General features: G+C 39.6%; 2 long non-coding RNA genes across 4 annotated transcripts in view; one reads left to right on the top strand and one right to left on the bottom strand.

Moving 5' to 3' along the window:
• LOC110365378 (uncharacterized) overlaps positions 1–13,635 on the bottom strand; it is a 34,901-nt gene extending 21,266 nt beyond the window's left edge. The window contains exons 1-2 of one of the 3 annotated variants that reach the window (XR_002424831.2): positions 13,004–13,635; positions 12,400–12,580 (exon numbers count right to left, since the gene is read on the bottom strand). This is a non-coding gene — a long non-coding RNA (uncharacterized LOC110365378). Of the gene's footprint in view, positions 1–3,503; positions 3,861–7,887; positions 8,002–12,399; positions 12,581–13,003 lie in introns of those variants that run through there. The other 2 variants (XR_010472910.1, XR_010472911.1) reach the window with 2 other exon arrangements.
• LOC110365379 (uncharacterized) lies at positions 7,977–11,702 on the top strand. Its single transcript, XR_002424836.2, has 3 exons — positions 7,977–8,115; positions 9,883–10,136; positions 10,300–11,702. It is a non-coding gene; the product is annotated as an uncharacterized LOC110365379 (long non-coding RNA).
• Positions 13,636–19,452: the final 5,817 nt, after the last annotated feature.

Raw genomic sequence — 19,452 nt, 5'->3', positions numbered from 1 at the left:
GGCCTGACAAACATCAGTCAAGGTGTTTTAGGTAGGACTGATCCAGAGTCAGAGCAGGGGGATGACCCTTCAAGATATTTCCAGCTCTGTTTTCCATCAGTTTGTAACTCACTGAGAAGCAGCATTAAGCAAAACCTAATTGTCATCTTGGAAAATTTTACTATCCTTTTTATTCGTCTATCAACATTATCACATTTCATTAATTATATAATTCATTAGACAAACACAAACCTGGCTGCAACACAAAACAAAAATAGATGGCACAGAGGAGCAGCTTGTTTGATGAACATGGAGCAACCCATGTCCATGGAGCTCAGCAGGTCTCAGCCCACCTGCCTCCCTGTTGGGGATGCTCAGACAGCTCAACTAGGCTGTCCCTGAGAAAATATACAGTTCTCAGATATTATTATGACATCCTCTTCTATAAAATCCATGTGATGTTCCTTCTGCATCTTTACACTCTGCAAACTTCACTTGTAATTTCCATAGCGAATTTCCCTAAAATTGGAAGCAAATACATAGTGTGAAACTGACTACTTACACTCATATTAGCATCAGTTTATAATGTTCTTTTTATAGGTATCTCTGGTTTAGTAATGATGAATTTGAAGCGTAAAATAAAAACTCTTTATGGCAGGCATAGCAAAGTGCTCTGAATTTAGAGTGAAAGTATTCTACTGTGCCTTTTCTTAAGAAATGGATCATATGCAATTCAACAAAAGAAATACTGTCTCTTAACCTAATTTTATGAAGTAATCAGACTGACCTCTCCTACACACAGTAAATGAAAAAAGAAGAGCCTCCAACAGACTAAACAGAAGCTACCCTAGTTTTTAATCAATAGTCTTATTCCCACTGGCTATGTATTTCAGTTCAGAACATTGTAATTAAATATAAGGATGAGCTGCATTTCTTTATGAATGAATTCTCTTCCTTGCATATAGCTATATATAAAGACACTCTAAAGTATTTGCTGCTAAAATACAATAATGTTGAGTCTAAACAAAATAAAAATGTAAGGAGTCTTTAAATGTCAAGGAGAAATGCCAATGAAATAATAGGTTTTTTTGGTTTTCAGAATAGCAGAAGGATATTAGTAGTATTGTTCAAACAAAATGTTATATTATATTATATTATATTATATTATATTATATTATATTATATTATATTATATTATATTATATTATATTATATTATATTATATTATATTATATTATATTATATTATATTATATTATATTATATTATATTATATTATATCTTAAATTCAAGAGCCATATTCAACCCAGGGGTCCCACTGATTTCCTGTAGACCTACATAGAAGACTAAGGCAAATGGGGTTTCAGTCCTGCATAGACCTTTTGAACTTATTTTCCTTTGAAATATGGAGGTTTCAAATAATTCATAAGAATGTTCAAGCCCAAACAGTAATACTGGAAAGTTCACATACAACCTACCATTTTGCCCATAGGCAGTATACAAAATTGTAATTAGAACTACTATTGCTTAGCAATCACATGCACAGAAATACTAAAAGATTTAGGAAACATAATTGCAGTTCTAATAAAGTTTCACCACTTTGTTTTAATAGATTAAACTATGATTTCTTCATAAAAGTCAGAGATAAAAAATCCTTGCAATTTTGCTATTTTGAAATGATTAAAAAGCCATATGAAGGTGCTGTGAGGACAGCAATATCTTCGTTCTAATCCGCAGTGATTAGCAGCCTATCTACAGTGATTCTGCTTTGCATAAGAATATCCTTTTGCCCTTGACTTTATGGCAGGCTAAAGTTAATGGGCCAAATGCATCCGTTGACTAAAATGGTCTTACTCCAAGCATAAGTTTGGCTTACCATACAGAAACACGGTTGAGAGCAGCTTACAGAACTGTAATTATAAGAAATAAACCTACATCCTGGTACCACCTTTTAAGAATGTTGCTTGCCTTATATACATACTCAAGGTCAAATGTGCAAATTAGAATGAACAGCTCTTGTTTTCAAACTATTACTTTTTGGTTTAGTAAGTGATATATTGATTTACATACTTTTTCAGTTCTCAGGCTCTCAGAGCCAACTATTTCCCACTAAGCAATCAGTTCTTTAAGTATTACATGCACAAAAGTATCCTGTACATAAATGTGCACAGAGAGATTGCATAAAGAAAATGAAATTGATAGCTTTTCCCAAATTAGACACATCATAGGCTGGTTTCTGCCACACCTAATATCACTTTAATAATGCGGCAAACTAAATCAAAGTTTTCACCAGATGAAAGACAGATGGAAGACAGGAAGCTCAGAAGGTGGTGTTTTCTTCTTTAGAAGGAAGAGAAGAAACTTCTGGAAAGACTTTGCAGAAGAATGCATTATAGGATAAAAGTACCAACATGCAAAACTTTTAGTTACATAAGGGCAATCTTCTGCTCAAAATACAAGGCTTTTTGGGTTCAGTTGTAACATGTAATATGCAACAGATCTCAGAGGGCAAGCTGATATAGAGGATCACCTTATGGAAGAGTCAGCTTTGCTGAACGTACACCCAGCAGACTCCTCTAGGTGCTTCTAAGATCTTTTTTGCAAAACCAGGTTTTATAACAAACAACAATAACAGACCAAATATTTTCACAAAAACTTGTTAAACTACTAAAACGTTTTGTAACAATTAATCCTTGAGTGAGAGGAACAAGAAATAGAAGTCACACATGTCCCTTAGAGATGCTGTGGTTTGGTTGTATCTCTCTTAAAAATTTTGGATCACACTGAACAGCAGTTCAACCTGATCTCCCTGGAAAAGACTTACACAATCTTCGGATGCACTTGAGGGAGGTCAGTCAGCAGGAGAAGAGCTAATGAACATACCTTGGTGAATCAAACTGATGAGATACATCCCATGATGCTACATACAGGTCTAGTGTTTACATTTTAAAGCCAGAACACAGAAAGGAGACAAAAAAGTGTATGAGAGAAAGAGATGATGCCTTACACTAGGAGACAAATTCATCTCTTTTTCTTATCCAGAAGATAAGGAACTGATTGTCTACTCCAATTATATCAGCATTGGAACTGATTTGATTGCAGTTAAATCACTTTACTAGGGACAAGGTGCTTGCATCTTAGGGGCTCACCAATTTAGCAAAGAAATTCATAACAACAAAAGCAAAGGCTGAGATCTTAAGCGTAATTCCAGTGAGGAATTAAGAACGTACTGTTAAAAGTGAAATCAGTCAGCATTCTGGCAGGGATATGGTAGATTCTCCTCCTTCTGATGCCTTTGGAAAAATACTAATTGTCAATATGGAAGTTATTCTTTGTTTAATACAAACTACTGGGCTTCTATCAGAATGCACTATGTGGGCCGAGCCAGACAACAGCATTGAGGTGAATGTATCAAGACCTGTTCAGCTACCCTAAAAGCTAAAAATGCCCCAACCCCCGCCCCGTATTACTAAACTACAAAAAAAAAATAGAACAATTAACTTTTTAGATAGAGAAAAATCTCACCCCATGAGAAAGGTATTAGAAGGGTTTACCAAGTGCTCTCTCTTCTGCCCATGCTATCCGTGCAGGCATGTCCCGCTTTCAGTCTTGGTATCAGTTACTCAGGGATTTTCTGAGTGGTACAAACCCTGTGCAGCCCTGCCATTGTATGGGGAAATGTTTCTGTTCCTCTAAAGAGGGCTCAGTGGATGCTCCCTGGCCAACCATACTCCCAGGGACTGTCTACCCGAGCAGGTTCAGCTGCTCATACCACTAAGCGCAAACATATTTTTTCTCCCAGGGTTTCGGTTCAGACAATTAAAGGAACATAATTCACCTTTGACGAAAGGAAAATACACATATATACACTCACACACACATATATGTACGGATATTCGACTACTTGTATAATTCATATAGTACTATATATGTGTGTGAGTTTGTGTGTGTGTATATATATGCAAATGCAAGCACACACATCTTCGATCACCAAGAAATAAGCCAGATGAAATGACATTCAGGTCAGAACAAATGGTCTAAGGGCTTCTTCTGACTTCTGAACTCCACTTTAATTTGCTGCCCTCTACTTCAACACTTTGTGGAAATTGTTTCAGCTTGAGTGAAGAAAGAGGTGTTTTTTTGTTAATAAGAAGTTAAAAAAAAAAAAGCCACTTCTGCAAACTTCTTTTCTTTAAACCAAGGACTCCACTTGTTGTTGCATATTGTTTCATGAGACCACTGTGGCAGATCTTGCCAGCATTTGAGTAGATAAATCTGAATAATTCCTATGTCATCAGACATTGCTTATGGCACAAGCAAGCTTCACCATGCCTTCTTATCATGTATTTTAAATCCAGATATAAACACAGATAGACTCGAGTTCATAAGTACCAATTACAGGAGGAAGATGAGGTAGACCATCTGAACACTGCTGCTTATGAATTAAAAAGACGCCTTTATTAGCAAACAGAAGTAGTATGCAGTCATTCCTCAGTGAAACAACCACTAAATGAAAATGCTCTGCACACTTAGCAGGACTGCTATCATAATAATAGATCTAAACTTGTATGCAACTCTGTCAGCTCTGGAACCCTGAACTATTTTTGTTGCCTCGTCTGCTGCCTCTTCTTCTTACTTCCCCATCGGAAGATGGCATTTCCACTGAACCATGAACCTGCTTTGGCATAACAAATGTTCCTGGATGTTTCTCAAAATGTGTCACAAAGTGAACATCCTTTGTCTACTCGAATTATATCAGCATTGTTCCCTTCTTCTAGCTGTCATTTGAATATATTCTCTTTTCAGCCTTTCTTCTAAGCATTAAGGCATTTCTTCCCAGATCATTAAATTTGTGTCTGATCATAGAAAAGAGTCACCATGCTGCAGGATGTAAAAAGGGAACATTGCCATTTCCCTGCATTTTGTTATATCTTTTACCTGGAGAGAGGATCTCATCCTGCATTACTAATAGCTCAAAGGTCTTCCAATGACTTCAGTCAGAATTTTTAAGTCTAAAACTCAATACAGGCTGAGACCATAAATCTGCTTGTTCATTCTGAGCCAACCATGCAGAGTTCGATATTCAAGACACTTGTTGGAAGAGCAGTTCCCCTAGTACTAACAAGAGAGGTCTTGGAATAGTGCGACATTTCTATGTAACAATGAAGTCTTATTTACACATTCATTTCAGTCTCATTTACACTTAATTAATTCAGTTAACTCTATTACCATTTTTTTAAAAATTATTTATTCAAAGGGCAGGCCTAGCTGCCACAGTACTTTTCAGGAGCAACAGCTTTGCAACTGCAATGCCATGACTATTTCGTATTATTAGAAGCTCACCTGCATTGGTGACACAGGAGTAAAGAGGGGATGATCTGGATGCCACAGCAACCATTTTCCTATACAGGAGACATGGAGGCTAATTGCAATTTTTCTTTTCTCCCCTTCAACACACACGCATTTGAACAACAGCTCTGAGACGACCTGAGAGTATTGTATTTTTCCCTGTGACGATGAGCTGGCACACACCACTTCAGCGTACCAACACTAAACCATGAAGCTCCCTGCTATGGGGATAAGGGCAGTTCCTCCTGGCAGAAGGGCTGCTGTGGCTTGAAGGCCCACAGAGCTCTGCAGAGCTATGCGACGAAGAAGGAGAAGAGAGGAGCAGGAATAACTCTTCCATATATTCCCATAATCCACTACCCTAACATGAGTAAGGCTGGACAGTACACTGCATTTTAGAGTCATCCTACACAGCGGAGTCCAGCAGCCTAGAAGGGACCATCTCCACTGTGTGGAAATCTCTTTTTCCCTGACCTTAAGATTTTAAAGTGAGTCAGAACCCTTGTTTTTACACAGGCACAAGCATCATGTAGGGATGCCTCACCATCCCCTTAGGTTTGAGAAATGGCCTATGTATCCCTGTACACAGCAGAGAAAGGACTTTTCCAGCAGCAGCCACAGGGAACACCTCACAACCCAGCATGTGGCAACACAAGCTTCAGAGCATCTGCATGGACCTCCCAGGGTCCCTCAGTACACACAGCAGGGGCCCTCCCACCCCTCCTTTGCACCTCTGATACCCTGAGTCCCTCTAGCTGCAGGCTCAAGCCCTCTGTTTCATCCTAGTGCACCCTGACACAAGACAGACCTGTGGAAAACAATGGGAGGGTTGATTTAACCTGGTTTGAAGCCAAGGTTCAGAGGCATGCAAGCAAGGGTTGGAAACAAAAAGGCTACAGGAAAAACGAAATACAGTCTTGCTTGCAGTACTTCCTATTCATTAAGGACATTCAACCAAAATGTAGTCCTTGGACTGCTGATCATTTATTTCCATATGCTTCCCTCATTCTCATCTCCTAGTCTAGATAATTTCCTTCTGTGACTTTTTTGGTGGCTTTTCCTGGAGAATTACACTTCAGAGACTCCTTCATGTTCTTTCCTTTTTTGCTTTATTTCATATTAAGTGCCCTCCTGCAGGCTCACATGACTAATATGCATCCAGAAGAACCTTTGAGCTCAAAAGCATCCCATATATCACATACTATGAACTGTATATATTGTCCCTGTATTTTGTCAAACAATTCCAGACATAAGAATGAGAATCTTGATGAGACAGATCTCAAAGCAGACGGCTCCCCATAGCTCTTATTTCCTGTTAGTTTGGGGAGATTTCTAAAGAAACCAAGAAGGTAGTAGGTATTGCATAAACTCAGTTATTTCTGTTTTAAATAAAACTATCTGCTTTAGACAACATGTATTTAATAATACTTCAAGCTTGGATTTTTTTCAATAGTTAATTCATCTCATTTGTAATTCCTGCATAGCTTTCCTTCATAGCTAAGAGTTTATTTCGCTGGTTTTTAGAACACTTGAAGCATATGTAATATTTAATTAAAGTACAATGAATAAATTAACATCTCCTCTATGTGACATATTTCTCTAATATCCTGCTTTCAAACTAAAAGTAATAGCACATACTCAATAAAAGACCTTTCATTCCTCAGTTTTGCATTGTAAACTCTGTAAAACATTTTTAAAAGAAAGTAGGGGAAAGAGCAATCTCCAGAATGTCAGAGATTTCAGGCTTTCTAGAAAACAAGTTATTTCCTGAAGCTGCAGACTTAGAAAAAGGCCCTTCTCACCAAAAGATTTAGACGTCAGTACAGTCAATCCTTCATTGCATTTCCTGTACTGCAAAGGTTATGATACAGTAGCTAGAATCAACATAGAGCAAACTGCAAATTAGATTACAGAGCTGAAAATAATTAAGCAATAACTACAGAGGAACAGGGTATTTCCTGGGGCTTAATGACCTGCTGGGAGGAGCAGAGGTCTTTAATGTTACTTTCAGCTAAACATCAGGAAGAAAAGTGCTACAGTATATTTTTTCCTGGCCCTTGCATGTGCAAAGGGCAATGCCACTCAGTCACTACTCCCAGAGAATTAATGTTCAGGGCGCTAGTCAATCAGATTTATTTATTTGCCACCAGACACAGTCTGGGGCACTGCAGGTCCCTGTCTATGGCAAAGTAATTGGAGATGAGACAACGGAAAGATGACTGTCTTGGCCAGTTTCTCTTGCATAGGGGCAGAGGGATTAAATTAGTTGTCCACTGAAAGCTTTCCCACTACATGGCATGGGTGACTCCAGTCCTCTCTTCTCCCCTCTCTACCAATAAAGTCCCACTGTCTCCCCCCCAGGCACCGTGTCTGACCTTTCTGTCAATCCCACACTCTCCAGAAAGCCTCTGATTCCTCACATCAGTCTTCCCAGCCAGTTCCATCCCTCTCCCCTGTGCCTTTTTCATACCCTCCCACACCGAAGGCAAGCAGCTTCCTGCTTGGTGTCCCACCTGTGCAAGGCAGATGGGGCTTTCCAGTCCCTTTTGCCTTCTCCTACCTCGCCCAGCAGGCTCCTGCTGTCAGCACCCACACTTGGCTCTCTCTTTGCACCTCTGTGGGAAGCTCAGGTGAGCACGTCCCCTCTCCGTGCCAGTCCATACCCAGTGCTCCCGGCTCAGAGAGCATGCAGTGAGCCAAATGGACCAAAACCCTCCCTTGTGTTTGCAGCAGAAATGTATCCGTGTTTTCAGCAAATAATGGTACTGCATAGGAAGACATAGCTAAGGTATGATATTTATTTTCTCTTCTGATTTTGTTATCATTTACAGTCTTATGGTTATTTCTGTACAATGGCTAGAAAACAGATAAAATGTACACCTATTTTTTTTCAAAGTAAACAATTTCTATTCCAGCTCCAGTTAATCTCAATGAAAAAAAAAATACCTAGCATGCCAGCAAGAATAAGACTCCACCCAAAGGCTAATTTTTTCTCCCTAATCAAAACTGAATTATTCTGCAGACTCAAGCTATAGTCATCTCTTGTGCAACTGTACTGGAGTCAAGGGAGTCACACTGGGAATGGATTTGGCCCATTCTGTGGAAAACAGAACTCAAAGGGCAGGGTGACCTGATTTTAGCAAAGAATGTAAATACAAGTGATAGGGTATTTTTTTGTTTTAATCACTGAGCTGCAGAATAGTAACCTAATTCCTAAACCTGGAGTTTTGTTCAATGAGGCTCAGCAACACGAGACCAAGTTTTTCTGCCTATTGTATAGCAAATCAGTAGTAAATTGCGCATCAAAACGTGGATCATAATATCTTTTTACCAATTTATTATTATTGTAAGATCAACATTATTAAGTACTTTTTACAGAACTGTATCTACGAAGTGCTTCACAAACTGGTTGAACAAACTGTAGAACAGAAATCTCATTGCCTGTTCCTAAAATGTAGCCACTTCTGCACTGAAAACCAGCAGCTGTTAGCACTACACAGCTGTACCAGACAAAAGCTTGGGGCATAAAATGAAGATGATTACTCTACTTATTCAAAATTGCAAGTGAACTGTAAGTAGGTAGAAAGAATGGTAATAATCCAAATACAGTGAGTAATACACTGCCACTCTCTTGCCAGAAGCAGGAGATTGTACTTACAAGGACATCAGTCTTGTCCAAAAGCCCTGCAGATCTTTGCCCACTAATGTCAAAGGCAGTCTTCAGCGCCGCACTGCTGTAAGGAGAAGGTCACAGTATCTAACCTGCCAGCTGCATCTTCTTTTTAGAGCAGCTCCAACTTTTCCCAAGAGGACCATCTAAAAATGGTTTACCCTAATCTGTGAGTTCTCACAACTCGGTGCTGCAGCAGATTACAAAAATTCAGCTTCTCATGAACAAAATGTGCTTCCCATCTCCCTCTTAACACCAGTCTCTTCCTTGCTTAACTGAGATGGAGCTGATGGAGACTCCTTTTCATATTCCCCAAGCCCTCTCTCTCCAAAGGAAAATTAATTGCTCTGCAACACCGACAGCATAAAGGACAGAATCTCCCATCTTTCTTCCTCATGAGATAAAGTATCTTAAAGTAATATAGCTGGAGATTGCATTAAATATTGGCATGCATGTTAGTGTGTGTGCACTCTAAATGTCCAATAAATGCACAGTGCTTCATCTTCCTGCTAGGGCTGCAGGCTTTACTTCTGATATCACAAGCGTCACGTCAGAAAAGCAGATTCTCCATTTATTTCAGCACTTTTATTTTTTTTTTTTTTTTAACTGAAAAAGTATTTTTCAGCCTCAGTTGTAATAGCAGCCTGCTCTGTGATTCACTAAAGTTTGCATTAGCGTGTGCCATCTCCGGATGCAAATTACATAACATGGTATTTTTCCTGGCTCTCTTCAGATCACAGTTGTCATGAAAAAAACTTTCGATAGGCTCACAAGAGGAGAAAAATATAAAAGCCCAGTAATGTTTTCATCATCAGAGGCACAAGCCACCTAGATGTTCCTGCAATGTACAATATTCCTTTAATTTCCCTCTTCTCCCCTCCCCAGTGGACCTGGAGCCCCCGGAGAGACCCTGTCCTCTCTTCATCTCACTGACAGACATCCCCACAGTGGGGGGTACCCAGCCATTAAGCAGCCTGTTAAAAAATTCTGCCTGCCATGATAACAATAAGAAGAAAGGGAAAAATTGCCTAAGATTCATGCGATGGATGAAAATGTCCTTGTGTCTGTCAAGCTGCAGTGAAGAAAACGCCTCAGAGCCAAAAAGAGAAAAGGAGAGGGCAAGGATGCCACGCCAGCAGGTGAGAGTAAAGGCTTTTTGCTTCATGTTTCCTGGGGACAGGATGGAAAGATATACATTTCTCTGTGGGTTTTGTTCTCCCCTCCCTTGTTTATGCACCTCCAGCTGACCTGATTATGTCAATGCCTCCTGAAACTCGTTATAACAACTTCTCCCCATCACAGTGACACTTCTGATGAAAGGAACATTGAGCTGACCCAGGGAGCGGTGGCAGATTCCTGGAACTGGCTGCAGCTCCTGTGCCACTGTGAACTTTACAGATTGGGATTTGCTACCCTAAAAGGAGAAAATGGCAGAATGCTGGAGGAGAGCGCAGTGCTGTGCCCATCGCCACCGGGGAGAAAAGGCAGGCTCAGCATGGTCCTAACACAGCTTTCATGCCGTGCTTCCTGCATTCTTACTTTTCTCCTTTCTTCCTTGGGGAGGACTCTTTACATTAGGTATGTCAGTGTTAGAAACAAAACATGAAGTTTCATCTGACACTAAAATTACCTTTCTTCAGGGAACAGTGTACTTGTAAACAAGAACATCTTGAGGCATAACACAAGTGCATCTTGTTAAATGTATCAGCTAATAAAGCAAGCATGCCAAATTTACTACTGTGACTAGCAAAGACAAGGGGATTTTTTTGTGCTTAGGTAGTAACTTGCTTTAAAAGGAGAGCGAATTGCATTTCTTGGAAGGGAAAGCTGAGGTACAGCCAGAATTCCAGCCAGATGATGATTCCTGTTGTTATTTCACCGAGTCAGACACTTAGCTTCATTTTTTCGTTTTGTTGAGAAGTTAGGAAACTCACCAGTCCTTTTATTTGTTTATTTTCTGACTTACTCTTGGACAATATGTAATGATGGGCAAACATTCTAGAACATAATAAGGATCCTTCATAAGAGGAAGTAAAGCGTAAATTTCTGAGTTACTAGCAGCAATTTTTCAGCAATGTGGAATTGAAATAATCTTTTATATCACACCTGTGGCTACTGATTTCATGGCGTCTTCATCATGGTCACAGCCTACGATTTCATGCTTTGATTTGACTTTTATAGAATATAATAAAATGAAGCCTTCGGGGTAAGTAACAAGCATCCAAAATTGCACACATACAAAAAAGTACTCCTTGAGTACAGTATCCAGCAGCTCTGAGGATCCTATGGCCAATGAGGTAGAATTTGAGGCTGAGATTATAGATCAACACAAGTTCCTGAACATCTTGCAAAATATCCTATACTTCTGATATCAAACAAAACTGTTAAAAATTTCAGCTACATTTACTGTTACTTTATATATATTATTTTTAGTTCCTCATTCTAATATTCGACACTAGGAATACTAAAGGTATCCTATTTATGCAATGTTTTATAAGACACATTGAAAGGTTTTAAGGATAAATAATAATGAAATAACCTCTAATGCATCACTTATGCATTAGAGAACAATACTCTGTTGTCTCACTAGATAAAGTGAAATGTGTATTAGGAAAAGTGTTTTATCTGATAAATAAGCTATGCACTTATGCTTTAAATATCAGAGGTGGGATTTTTGTATTGATGAGATTGTGGCATAAAATAAAAATTTATGTAAACAAAAATCTGATGAGTAGTACGTTCTTCTAAAATAAAGATAATTTATGTGGGTTTTGCCTCGCAGCTCTTCACCAAGGAACATAAGGAGTAAAATATTTTATTATATTATCTGGCTTTGGTTAGGCATGAGGCATGAGACAAGAACACACTTTGATCTTTATTCTGTGTAAGAAGTCCCACTGCTGAGATTAAAAAATCAAGCAACTAATAAGTAGTTTGGACATGAAGATGAGAAATTACTAATTAATGTGTCCCTCCTTTTGTATAGTTCTGTAATTTATCCAGTGGAGAGTAATATGCTCTCCCTTACTGACAAGAAAGTACTATCCAAGGGAGGAACTTTTCTATCCCAGTAGCCAGCTTAGCCACCAAAGTCTGAAATGTAATTGATAACCTGATTGGGATGCTCTTCTGTTAAACTGTGGGAGGTACTTCCATGGCATCAAAAAAAGAAAAAAAGAAGTTGTCTACCATGGTGCTGGCTTATGAAAAATTCAGCTTCATAGGATGAGCTTCAAGCTTAAATGTAAACTTTCCTTTGACTTGCTCACCAGTATCTGCTTGGCCACTTTACAAACTTCAGACACATTGTTCTTAACACCTGTAGCAATGGATCAGCCTCACAGCCCCATAGACATTGAAAAGCAAAACAAAGCAAACCCACCACAACATTTTCCAACTCACCCTAAAGAAAGGCAGCTTTGATGAGCATGCAGTCTGTTTTGCTAATAAAACTACTGCTCAGCCTACATCTATTCAGGATTTTGTCTTGACATCCTTCACTATCAAATCTCAAATTTGATTGCAGGCACTTTTCAGCAGGGATTATGTCGTCCTCCTCCCTGCGGACACCCAGATGTCTTCTCTGCAGAGCCATAAAGTAACAAGGAAAAAGACACACAAACATCCATCAACCAACCTGGCAGAAGGAGTAGTCACTGCAGACTAATCTTTGCATGTTATTAGATTTATAATCTAAGAGAGCAACAGCTGAGGAGCAAAAATAAGCCCAAGGTGAGATTATTTGAGCTTGCCTTTGAGAAATGCAGTGAGGGCACGAAAGTACAGCTTCAGAGTAGCTGTCAAGGCATCACTTTCTGGATCCCTAGTATGGACCCTGTTTCATGGCAGATCTTTCTCCTTGCATTTGTCCTTTCAAATACTCCTGCTCTCTGGCACTTTAAATCAGGGTCCTCCCAAGGTGGTGTGAGGGGTGAAGCAGGTAAAATGATCCATCAGCAAAAAAATGCTGCAGGGCAAAGTTTTAATATGAACCACTTTCACTTACCAGTATGGCATTTGGCTCTCAACTCACCAGTTGAACACTCACAGCCGTGCTGGGACCTGCCAAGGGCAGCTGCAGGCAGCGCAGAACCACGCAACAATGGATGTGTTCTCTGCCGGCTGTGACCACTGTTACTATGACCCTGACTAACTGCACATGTTCAGAGTCAGGTTTGGCCTTTCCATTTAGCTCTGTTATGTAGGGTGCTATCTCCCCTAAATGCCCAAGAAGAGTTTGTAATTCTGTTATAACTCCTTTCTGTCCCTCACCTTGACCAGAATTTAAGCTGTAAGTGTCCCTTTGCAAGGTGGAGCAGGTTTTAATTCCACTTCCTTCCTTTCATGCAATTCATTTCAGCCTTGATCATTTGGCTTCGAAGGACTCAAGGGCAGAGTGTGTGGGATTTGACATTTACCAGGATTCCTCTTTTATTCTTGTTTCAGTGTGCAGGGCCAGGTGAGAATTTTGCTTTCCAATTTTTCTAAACTCTGTCCATCACACACCCACTCAGAAAGCAGGGAAAAGAAAAGCTACCTACATTCAGCATGAGATAAAGGTAATAACATATGGACTGGGTGCTGCATTTAGAACAGCACTTTGACTTTATAAACCTTATACTGACATGGTTTCATCCTGAAGTCCAGGTAAACCATTTAACTTCTGCCCTCCATCTATATAATGATGCTACTAATTATTTGGTTTATATTTTATCTCTCTCCATAATACCTGTATGCTCCATCCAAGAAAAAACACAGTGCAGTTTTGTCCCAGCAATATTTTCCTATATCATACAATTACTGTGAGGATTAACTGAAATACCTGAAGAGCCCTATATGATTGCTGAGTAGCTCTATGACTTTTTTTTTCCTGCTTGCATCTCCACCTCCAATACCACCTGAATATATTCTTCATGCTCAGAAGGCAAGTCTGCAAAAATAGATGAGACTGCTCTTTTTTCTGAGGGACAGCAAATGTGGATCAGCAGAGCTGAGGGTTTTGCCAAGGAGAACAAATGGTGCCAGTCCACCAATGCTGAAATCTAAGGGAAAGCAGAAGCGCAGTACTTCCACAGGCACAGCGGTGCACAAGGACAGACAGATTTGCAAAGGCCTGATAGAGGAAGGTACCCCCAGTGTCTAAACATCTGTCTAATCGTCTTCTTTAATCCACACCTAGGGACAGGCACTGGTACTTACTTCTCACATGAGTAGCTCTGCAGCACAGAAACTCATGCACATTTTGATACTTTCCATCCATCCACACACTCACATGCATACACATTCATGCTGACTTTACATATTCTGTCTCTGTGTATGAACTGTGAGGTTGCTGGTAGCAAGGTTTCCCAACACTTGTTGTGATAAACACCCTGCTATCAATTGCCTGTAACTTTGCCAAATTTCTCCTAACTTCAGCTGAAAATTTCTATGTCCACTATATACCACAAGCTGGAAGCTTTTTGGAAAACCTCTGCGCTAAAACAGTTCAGACAGTTCAGTGATCTATATCAGGGAAAAATGCACTGCTGTGTGGTAAAAAAAAAAATAAATAAAGAAAATCTGGGTAACCTCCTAGCAGAGATGCTTTTACTAATCCCATATTTTGCAGGAGGAATTTAAGCTTGTCTGGAGGACTTTGACCTTTATTCCAAGAGTGCTTTTTGCCACCCACATGAAACATTGCCCACTTTGGCCTAGTGACCAGAGTTTGAAGCCTCCTACCCTTGCACTTGAAAACCTGGAAAAACTTCAGAGCTAAAAGTTGCAAAGGGAGCAGGGGAAATCCTGTCCAGCCTTCATCTTGCTCGGTGCAACTGGTGAGGCAGGGGATGAACCAGCTCAGCCTGAGCATGAGACTTTGCCATGGTTTTCATGCTCCCCTCCAAGGCCAGTGCGCGATAAAAGGATTCACCCTGCTCCAATGGCGGAGCAGAAGGAAGCTGGCTTTCATAAGCATATCCCTCCATCTTTCTTGCTGCGCCCTGAAAAGGAGGCCATGTCCCCATCCAGATGGAAGGCACCTGGCTGGCCAAGGCTCAACGAGACCCACTGCTTGAAGGCCTTACATAAGAAAATTCATGTTTAAGAAAAATAAATGTTATTAATTTTCTTATATGTAGAAACACAAGTGTTCTTCCCTCCACTTTCTTTTTTGACTAATAGCAGCGTCTACTCATAATTTCACTTTTCCAGCATATAAACAATAGCCTTAATACTTTCCAGAGCCAAGACTTCATAGATACTGAGCAACACTTCTTTCAGATTCAACACAGCATATTTAATTCAGACTTGCTGTGACAGTCCTACTCCAGGAAATAATCAGACACCTCTATGGAGGCTTAACATCAAGTGCCTCTGGTCACTGGGCCCATGTGGTCGTGTAGCATCCCTCTCCTTACAGTTTTGTTTCCCACACATCCCAGTGTGGGTCACTGTGAAAACTAAGGGGCCTAGATGATGTCCCCAGCTGGCGGCAGTGAAAGATTAATACTAAATAGTCTTTTATTATCCTGTTTGCACACTGACCCTTACAGATGCACCTGTGGAAAGTGGGCCATGGTGTGGCTCTTTCTCAGGCACTGGATCCTGCTGTGGGTTTCCCAAGGATGCCCACTCCTCCAGCCCCACTATAGGCACAGCCCAATACACGCACGTCCACATGCACACAGCTGCAGGGGTGATGCTGTGCTTGTGTCACCAATTACAAATCACAAGGGTGCTTCCAGCACGATATGTGATCTGGTCACAGAGGCCGTGTGGTGCCACTACTGCTCCCTGTTTCAGCGGCACCAGGTGCATCTACGTAAATGTTTCTGTCCAGGACAGAAGAGTGCTCTGGAAGTGAGTCCCTTCATCACCTCCACTTCTTGCTCTCTGCTTTGCACTGTCAGGTGGTCACAGAGAGCACAACATAGATTCTTCTAGGTTAAAAACAGGCCAGAAAATAAACCTTAGGAGTACTCACAATGTGCTCCTGCCACTACGGGTGTTTGTCGCAGGGGTTCAGACCAGAGCTAGTGTGAAATAGACCCTCCACATGCATACAGCATGAATATCCTACCACACTGTTTCACGCTACAGATCTGTCTAAATTACCTCACACTATCTGGTAATGTAGCTAGTATCTTTACGCAGTAGAAAAACAATGAAAACCAATAGAAAACCAGGCTAATCTGGTGCCTTTTCAAGCAAAGTTGTGTTTCTTGCCAAAATTTTCAAGGCTTGTGTCTTTCAGAGTTCTTTTCACCCGAAGATATAGGATAATCCCCTAAATAACTGTTTGATTTGTATATTTATTTTTAAAGGGATTTTTTTTTCAGTGCTCAGCTGGCTTCAGTCACAACGTTGGAAAAATCTCCCAAATTCAAAACTTTCAAGATGCATGCATTCATACTCACTATAACATCTAGCCACCCTAAAATGTTTTTCAGCTCCTTTCCTAGTAATCCTAATGCAGCTGTTTCATGCTCTAGTACATCTGCTTCCGAGACATTTTGCAGTTTTTCCTGATCGTGTTTCTGCAACTAAAGAAAACTGAAGTGAATGTTACAATTTATATTGAACACTGTTGAGTTCCTAGTGAAGAAGCCAAACTATCGCTATGACTGGGAACACCATGATATACAATAATCATTTAGGGAACGATAGGACACAAACTCACTTGTGTTCTTCCTTTTCTTATGGTGAAAAAAAAAAAAAAAAACAAAGGAAACCTGTTGTTGACATTTTGCCACGGAAGCTTACAGCTTTCTCTTACAGAAAATATTTTAAACCAATTATTTGTATTTTTTTTCAGCTAAGTTATTTTATCTCTGACTACATGGGTTCACATGAATTCTATTTTACACCCCAATAACATCAATGCTAGGAGATTTCAATGAAGCTTTTACTGCTTCTCACATTGTTCCCCAGACTAGTTCATAGTAAATGGTATCCCTTGCAAACAACTGACCACAGATAATCTTCATCTTGCGGAGACAAGACACAAAGATTTTTTTTCTTTCATTTATGTTATAGCCATGAGAAAGTACAATGTATGTGCTCAAATACAGAATTCACAATGCTACTTGTTTGATTATTTCCTAGTCTGTAAATCCACAATCTCCTGGGCTACTGAGTATCACTGTGTTTAATGTTTGAGGAAGTAAAGCCCAGTTCAATAAAGAGATAAAATAACTCCACTCCATAAGGAAAATTTTGCTAAGGGGCAATCCTAAGACACTGGTATATGTCCTGAAGGTAAAACCCAAAATAGTCTGAATTACAAACCCTGCTCTTGTGTCTGACATATTCATGGTTGCTTCTCCCTTTTGCTTGCCTACCGTACTTGCCAGTTCCTGGAAAATACTTGTCTGCGTCACTTTTTGTATCCAAACAGTATCCCCCTTGAGTTTAATTGCTACACAAATAGAAATATGACATGAAGGACAAAGGATAATTTTGGCCTGCTGACATTTTTCATGTCTGTGGGTTAAAGAAAGTTAATAAGAGAGTTTACTGTGTGTACCACTTGCACACTAAAAAACGTTCCTCAAGAGGTTAAAAGTTCAAAGTTGAGTCAAAGTCTGCACTGCCTCCGCTCTTCCCTTTTAATTATCTGAGGTCAGGAAGTTAATAATACCAGAAATCCCCAGTAGAGACCTCTTGCTCAGTGTATGAACTTTAAACTTGTTCACTTTTTTTCAAAGGGTAAAAAGTTCAGTGAAAACACAGTGGATTTTCCCTCTGGTCTCTGCCAATTCAACCTCAAGGGTTAAAAGTTTAACTGCAAAAGAGGAACCTTTGTTCTCTGAGCTACATTTACAGAGTTCACTTATTAAAAGGTAAAGATTTCAAACAGCAGCTAAAGTCCAGAGTGATTCTTTTCCATAATGATGAAAATATCGCAATAAAAGGAAGTCCTTTGATCTGTTATCACTTCCCTCAGAAGTGACTGTCAAAACTTATTTTTCTCTTTATTTTGAACTTTGGACGAGTAATGGAGCCACATGGGTCCCTAAGGCCACATATATCTGTTAAACAGCAACATGCCGCATTTGTGAATTTGTCCTACATTTTTCAGCAGATAATATCTTTTCCCTACTGAAACATTTGCAGCAGATGTTTCTCCACCAGGACTTCTTGCACAGTTTATTTCACACAAACTCAGGTTCGCCAGTTCTGTCAATGGTGAACATGTCAAGTATAGGTGTTTTCATTATCTTCATTCTCTAAAGAATAAGATCCTCATTCTGACCTTTTAGCAAATATGCTGCTGGAAGTTATACAAAACAGTAAATATAAAATATATCTGGTTTTACATAACACAGTTCAGATTTGTGCTATGGGAGCTCCCTGAGGGATATTCAACAGGTGTGAAGAGAACGATGCTAACTGGTGTGGGTCAAAAGATTTCCAAAAAGAGAAAAAGCCAACAAAAATGTTACTTTTATTTTTAGTATTTGTCCTGTGTCCAATGGTCAGATAAGCATTTATGAAACTGAAATAGGAAATGCCCTTGGCCTGGAAGATAATAGATTGCTATACATGAATTTGGGATAACTGGAGTCTTGAAAAACAACAAATTCTAATTTGAGCTGTCCTTAGGGAATTTCTCATAATGTGAATTTTGGATTGCCATGGTGTGAGTCGTCTTTTTATTAAAGATCAGCGTACTAAAGTTCAAATATTCCCAGAACAGTTCAGTCCTGCTTCATTTATAAAGAAGATGAAGATCAGCATTTCAGTCTTGCTGTATCTGCAAGCAAAAGTCTCTCACACTGTGCTTGAAAGTGTTGCTTCAACTGATACCTGTGACTGTTCTTTGATAATACCTTGGCAAAAATCAATACGAGCTCTCACTTAGATCTGACCATCTCACTCTCAGAATACAACTGAAGATATTTTTTCCTCATCTTGCCTTACCTGACCCATGCTTTGGAGGACAATTCAGTTTTAAGAAATTAAGTTTTATATTTAACTCAGTTCTTCAATTTCTTTCACTCGGATGTAACCCACGTTTTCCATTTCCAGGCCTTTCTCACAGAATAGTGTTCACTACTGTGTCTGTAAAATAATATGCACTTCGCAATGAACCTGCAAATCTTCACTGTTAGGAAGCTTGTCCTAAATTACCTGTTTGATTTTTAGTTCTCCCACAGACTTTGCATGATCTGCTATTGCATTTAACCTATCATTTATCAAGCATTTCAACAAGCATCTCTCCTTGATCATTTTGGTCACTTGTTCACACTGTTAGATGAAGATGAGAGCAAAGATAAGTTTTCCTTAAATATTCTCAGAAACATTTTCTCTGCTTTATGTAACCAGCAATTGACTCTAACACATGAGCTGTTTCAAGTTCAGTTCAGTGGCAAAGGTTTACTATTTGGGCAGAACTAGTTTACTAGGTCCAGAGGTCCCAAAGTTCAGCTAATGATGGTGACCTTACAAGAGGGTCTAGTTGGGCCAGCT

The sequence above is a fragment of the Columba livia genome, chromosome 1 (genome assembly GCF_036013475.1).
Source record: "Columba livia isolate bColLiv1 breed racing homer chromosome 1, bColLiv1.pat.W.v2, whole genome shotgun sequence".
Lineage (NCBI taxonomy): Eukaryota > Metazoa > Chordata > Aves > Columbiformes > Columbidae > Columba > Columba livia.
This window is presented reverse-complemented; position numbering and strand designations above follow the sequence as displayed.